This window comes from Dasypus novemcinctus, chromosome 13 (genome assembly GCF_030445035.2).
Source record: "Dasypus novemcinctus isolate mDasNov1 chromosome 13, mDasNov1.1.hap2, whole genome shotgun sequence".
Lineage (NCBI taxonomy): Eukaryota > Metazoa > Chordata > Mammalia > Cingulata > Dasypodidae > Dasypus > Dasypus novemcinctus.
In genome coordinates, this window is record NC_080685.1 from 86,391,106 (window position 1) to 86,397,777 (window position 6,672).

General features: G+C 48.5%; 1 pseudogene; it reads right to left on the minus strand.

Moving 5' to 3' along the window:
- Positions 1-3,604: 3,604 nt before the first annotated feature.
- On the minus strand, positions 3,605-6,090 carry LOC101439291 (prohibitin 1 pseudogene; annotated as a pseudogene).
- Between the last annotated feature and the right edge of the window lie 582 nt (positions 6,091-6,672).

Below are 6,672 nucleotides of genomic sequence, written 5' to 3' on the forward strand. Positions count from 1 at the left end.
TAATTAAAGCAGGTCACAGGCCAGCCCAGATTCCAGAAGGGGAAGGAGTTAGGGGAGAACTACACGAGGATGTGAGTGTTAAAAGGCATGGCTCATTGTGGACTGCTAAATTGGTGGTCCATCCCATAGCCTTCTTAAAAACTAACAAAGGTCATGGCTTCCCTGGTGCATAACACAGGGCATGGCTCATAGTAGGTGCTCAGTAAACATGTTAAATGAATACACCGAAGCCTCTGGTTACTGCACATAAACAACACCCTTGGAAATGAGGAAGTTCAGGTTCTGAGCAACCACCTGCAAAGTCACACCTAGAGCCGCAGCCCTTGTTTGCTGCTCTAATGTGTTGTAGTCATTTGAATATCTAGTTAGACACATCTTAGAAGGCATCACCTATTATTATATCCTTTCCCAGAGTTTATTCAAAACACACATTAATCAATAAACTGCAGCCTTTACATTCTGTGAAAACAAAAGGGAAATTCTTTGAGGAGAGTAAATAGGGTGGAGGACGGCCAAGAGGCTTCATTATTCTAGTTAGTCAGGAAGCCTCCCTGGAAGAGGTGGTTTCAGGAACCTTTTGAATGGTGGAAAAAGCTAGAGGTTGATTGGGGATATTCTGAGCAAGTGGTATGACATAACAAAAAAAGTGCAAGACAGTGCGCAAGATGGATGAAAGGGGTGGTGAGTAACTGGAGAATGGAGGGCCCATTTAGGAAGGCGTTTGCTAGGGTAGTATGGGCACTTTCGGTGAAAGCCTGGCAGTGCCTGCATGCCCCTGCAAATGCCGGGTGTTTGAGGAGTCTGAGGCTCCAGAAGGAGATCACCTGGCACTGTCCCGGCGCTGGTGTAGGCCTCCCTCCCCAGCTGGCTCCCAGTCACTTCTAGAGGGGTTCCATTCGAGGCGCAGGGAGACATGACTGTACCTCTCGGGCTCACGGGCACCGGACACAAGAGTGCACAGCCTCAGTTCCACCGTGTGGTCAGGCAGCGTCCTTGGAGAGAAGCAAGGAAACAAGAAGACATCTTGGATGAGCCCCAAGCTGAGGAGAAGCAGCCTTTAGGAGGCCCCAAATCCTCGAAAAGCGTAATTCCCAGGGCCAGGGGCACATGGCAAGGGGTCTCTGGGGCGCCTCACCCCATTCTTCGTGCTCCAGTCCTGTTCAATCGAATGTGAGGAGCAGTGCCTGGGGACTGGGCTGGAAGCCTGCGCTGTTGGGTTTTTTCCTGTTTGACCCACCACCACTGAGTAACCAGAAAATTCCTAGAACTGCTTGAGTCAGACAACCACTGAATATTTACCACATGCAGCATCCTGAGCCAGGCCCCGCGAGAGGGCACATAAGGTCAGAACGGAAAGGAAGCCCCCAAAGTCCTGTGGTCCAGGCCCCTGATTTCAGGGAAGCAACTGCCAGATAACCAAGTCAAGTTGCTAGAAGATATGCCTTGTTCTAAGTCCTTAGGAAGGTTCAATGAGTGCCTCAAAGTGATAAAATAATTGGAAAGCAAGATTCAAATATTATAGCAGCTTTAGTAGTAGTAGTTTCCACACTGGAAACGACCTAGATGTCCTTCAATGAGTGAATGGTTTAACAAACTGTGGTACATCCACACCCCGAAATTCTACTCAGCAAAGAGAGAATGAGCCAGTGATAAATGCAACAACCCAAATCCATCTCCAGAGAATTATGCTGAGTGAAAAAAGCCAATCCCCAAAGCTTGCATATGAAATGATTCCATTAACATAACATTCTTGAAATAACATAGACATGGAAGACAGAATTGCGGTAGCTGGGGGTTATGGGAGGGGTGGGAGGGGAGGAAAGTTACTGTGTTTACAAAAGGACGATAAGCAGGCTCCTTGACTTGAGGGGAATGTTCTTTATCTTGAGTGTCCACGTCCATATCTTCATTGTGAAACTGTGATATAATTTGCAAGATTTTACCATTGGAGAAACTGAGTAAAGGGTATAAGAATCTGTCTCTTTTATCTTTTACAACTTCACATGAATCTACAATGATCTCAAAAAATTTTTTTTCAAGTTTTAAAAAAAGGAACAAAATGATAAGTACCAAATTTCAGATAGTGGGGCTGGGGAGAAGCGGGTGGAATAGGGAGGAAAACAGGTAAATGAAAGTTCCTGTCTGTGTTTTGGATTTCAGGTTAGGTGGTGGGTTTAGAGTTGTTTGCTATATTATAAAAAAGTGAATGAATAATCAATCAATAAAATAAAAGAGGGCCCTTCATGAACCAATGATGACAGAGCACCAGGAACTAAGGATAAAGGTTAACTTAATGTAGTGTACCTGGGGTCTGTTGGAGGGAAAACCAGACTTGCTCAGCTCTTGTAGAGTAGCAGACTTCAGGCCTCTGGCTCTTTCTCCTTTAAGCAAGCCAAGAGCACAATGTATTGTTAAGACAGACCAGAGAGTTCCTTAAACAGACCCACACACCCACTTTGTGTGTTTGGGGTAATACCAAAGCTGTTTGCACCCCGCTAATGAAATCAACAATCTAGCAGATGTGTGACCAGCTGTTGTGAGCCCAGCTAGACACAACAGGAAAAAATAAAAGAAATTGGAGATGCTTCCAAGGAAGAGCAAATCAGTTGTAGGTGTTGGTCGGTTCTACAGGAAGTAAGTGAAATTATTTTTAAAAATACGTCACAAATAACAAATGTTCTATTCACTGTTTTTTGGGGTTTCTTTTTTTTGGAAGGTCTGGGTGTCATTTACTAACAGCAGTTTACACACATTTGTTTTCTTCCCGTGGTTGTTTCCTTCAAAGCACAGGCACAGAGCCCTCTAGAAGGGCAGCCTCTGGGTGAGGGAAGCAGGAACCCAGGATGCACACGTCCTTGGCAGGCATGTTTGGCTAAGGCAGGATGCAATCCTTCAAGCTGGAATTCCATGGAGTATTTGAGAGGAACCCAGAGAGGGGGTGGAGAGGAAGTTTTCCACAGGCCTCATGTCACAGTCCAGGCCTGACTGCTCACTATCCAAGTCCATCCCAGTTTTAGGACCCCGGGGGGGGGCGGGCAGCAAAATCAGGCCCACCCACCTCAACAGGGGCAGAGCCTTGGCTCCACGCCTAGTTTGCACACACCTGCTTTTGCAGGCTCCAGTTAGAATTAGCCTTATGAATACAGGCCATTTCCTCCTGATCCTCACCAGCCACTCCCATCAGCTGGGTCTGCAGGAACTGCTGGAACTGGGGCCTGCCTCCTTGTTCAGCTGCGTGTGCCATCTTCAAGTCTTCTCTAAACAACAGGTTTGAGGATTCAAGTGTACTCCAGCTGACACTGTGCTCCTGTCGTAAATACTGCCCTGCCTTTGCCTGCCAATCACCAGTGCCCAGGCAGGTGCTCTAGCATGCCCCAAACGGGGGGGGGGGGGGGCCCAAGCCGGGCTGCATAAGCACTTGGCAATTTTTGGTAAGGGCGTAGAGGTGGGAGTGGATAAAAAGGTAAATGGAAATGGGAAAAATGAAAGCGCTTCATCTGATAAAGCAACTAGAGATCTGAAGTGATTTCAATTTAACTTCCTTCACTTTAAGGCACTCATGAAACTTCATCGTGATTTTTGGGGAGGGGGCAGAAAGGCTGTGTTAAGAATGAATGGGGCTGGGGCCCAGGCAGCCTGAGGAGGTGCAGGCAGGGCAGGCCTCACTGGAGTAGCCACAGGAGCACTGACTACCCAGATAAGAGGTGATGTTTCGAGAGCGAGCCGGTATGCAATGTCCTCTGCAGCCTCCAGCTTGCGCAGCTCATGAGGCCATCACGCACAGTGGCCAGTGAGCTGGCGGTCAGCTCAGCTGCTTTGGAGGCGCCCTCGGCTGAGATGACGGCTGCCTCTTTCCGCCGCCCAGACTTCTCCACCACAAATCTGGCCCTCTCTGCTTCCTGCTGAGCCACCTGCTTGGCTTCCCCTGCTTCGGTGAACTCCTTCCCAGAGGTCAGATGTGTCGAGGACACCTCATCCAGGATGAGCCCAAAAGCCGCCGCGCTCTCCAGGAGGTCACCGCGCACCTGTCTGGAGACCAGTTCTCTCTGGGTGATGAGTTCTCCAGCATCACATCATGCCGCCGCTGACTTGAGGGTCTCTGTAGTGACGGACGGTCATGCACTGCTCCTCGCAGTCCTCTCCGATGCCGGTGTAGACGCGGGAAGGTGGCTTGCAACCCGCCGGGAAAGGCTACGCAGGGTGACGTGGACATTCTGTACTCGCTACCAGTGATGACCCGCACGTCGCGTGGTCGAGAGCGGCAGTCAAAGATGATTGGTTTCTGTACCCAAGGGATGAGAAATGTCTTGGACTCCACGGAACCGGTCAGACGACGGCTCTATGCCCAGCATCCGCATTATACAAGGTAGAGTCCACACGCCTCCCGCAATGGCTAAAGCCAGGCCAGACTTGCCGGTGGGCTCAAACACTTCCGCAGCCACGTCTCCTTGCGCTGGACCTTGTCTCAGCCCTCTCAATCCCGCTTCCACTCTGACCTCCACATGAATTCCCCAGCCACACACACTCTGTTCACTGTTTTTAAGAGAATGACAGGCACTCTCTTAAGATATCAGGGTGTTAAAGTTCCCATGGTGGAAGCGGATGTAGCTCAAATGGTTGAGAGCCTGCTTCCCATGTACAAGGTCCCAGGTTCAATTCCTGGTACCTCCTAAAAACAAAACAAACTAAAAAACCAACTCTCATTGGGGAGTGGTTGTAGCTCCATGGTTGAGCACCTGCTTCCCATGTATGAGGTCCTGGGTTCAGTCCCTGCTACTTCCTAAAAAAAAAAAATTCCCATAGTTTAGGGCTGCACTGGATTCCAGCTTTGTGCACCTATGCTACCATGATGCTTTATAAGTCATTACACACTCTCCCATATAATTTCATAGCATGAACTCAACTTCTTTTGTGGGGTAATTCTTCTCTCTTATCCAAATGCTGCCTGTTGCAATGCGGCTGTCCATTAAGTATTAATTAAGCCTTTGTTAAGTACACGCTCTGTGTTTGAACACTCACTGCCACTTCTCTGTGTAACCTGAGCGACTTCCTTCAGTTCTCTGTGCTTCAGTGTCCTCATCTGTAGTCTGGTAATTACTAGAGATAGGCAGTGGGTGGGGGGCTGGGGACAGACAGATGAAGACACTGCCTTTGCCCTCACGGGTTTATACTCTAGTGGGGGAAGACGTGTAAAGGGGGAGTAGGGCACTAATACGCATGAGCTGTACAAAGATACACAGCAAACCAGTGACTGCAGGCAATGGAAATGCATTCATATATTTCTTATTAATTAAAAGCAGTTTTTTTTAACTTTATAAAGAAATAGATTTGTGGGGGGAAAGTAATTAGTTAATTTTACCTCATTTGTTGAGCTGTCTTTGTTGAGAGATCCCCTCTTTCTCAGACAGACTGAATTAGGAGTGGGAAGAGGCTGTGTGTAGAGAAGACAAGAGGGAAACAGACAAAAGCCACAGAGCTGAGACACCCTGGCGTGGTGGAGAGGCTCCCAAGCAGTTATTCTACTGCAGGAGCGTAAGGAGCGAGGCGGGTCACAGCCGGAGAAGGTGGGAGAGGTGGAGAGAGACTTGGAGGCCAAGGAGAGCTGCGGTGCTTCATTCTGACAGCAAAGAGGGGCAAGGGAAAGTTCTAAATAGGGGCGTCCCATGACCAATTTGTGTTTTACATGGTCGAGGGGCCAGTGAGAGCAGAAGGGAGGCCTCCTACGGGGCTGTGGCTCTGGGCCAGGTGAGTGAGGATGAGGTGGGGGGATGGGGGGGGGATGACAGGAGGGAGGGAGGCAACCCAGGGATGTTAGGAAGATGTGAGCCGAGATGGCTTATTCTGAAGCTAATTCAGACCCATCACTTACTCCCCCGTCCCAGGTCCTGGGAAGGACCGTGGCTCCGTGTTCACATGGTTAAACGTTTTCGTAAACTTTGCAAAAGAAAGATATTTTAACTGCAATTAGTTAAGACTGTGGTCTCTTTCCACTCTGACTTCTGCTCCAACATATTTCCTCTCATGCCGGGTGGCCCTGGCGTGGCCCTGGGCATTCTTGAGATAGAGCAAAGGGGAATGGTGGCGGTACATGTCGGTTTGGGTTGGCTCGGGAGTGTGGTCGTTGCTAGGGCTTCTGCCCTCTAGCTAGGATATTGCTGCGGGATACTTCACGCGTCGGGCTCATGTCCACGCATCTGGCGTTGTGAGGTGCAGGCGCAGGGCAGAGGTTACGGTGCCGTGGCTGTGTCCTGCAGCGCAGGCCTCGGAAGCACGTGGGCAGGGGAGGTTTGAAAGACACCGGGTCAAAGCTACTTGGTGGCAGGTTCTTCCCGTCATTGGCCTTTGTAAAATCTGAGAATTTGGTTCTCATGGAAGACTAGCCAAAAAGGCAGTTCTCACATGCCAGGAATAGATATGATAATAGTACAATATTTGATAGAATTACAAATGGACATGCTTTTTTATGGGAATCATATGAAATAGAATTGATCAGAATTCCTGTATTTTTAGGCCACATGCAACAAGTATCTCTCAGTAGAATCCCATGATTTATATATCTCAACTATCAATCATAGAAAACCAAATTTCAATCACAAGATAGAATTTGTCTTGCATTTTTTCTTTAACAAATAACTTTCAGAAGCATTATTATATGAGGAGATGTCAAACAGT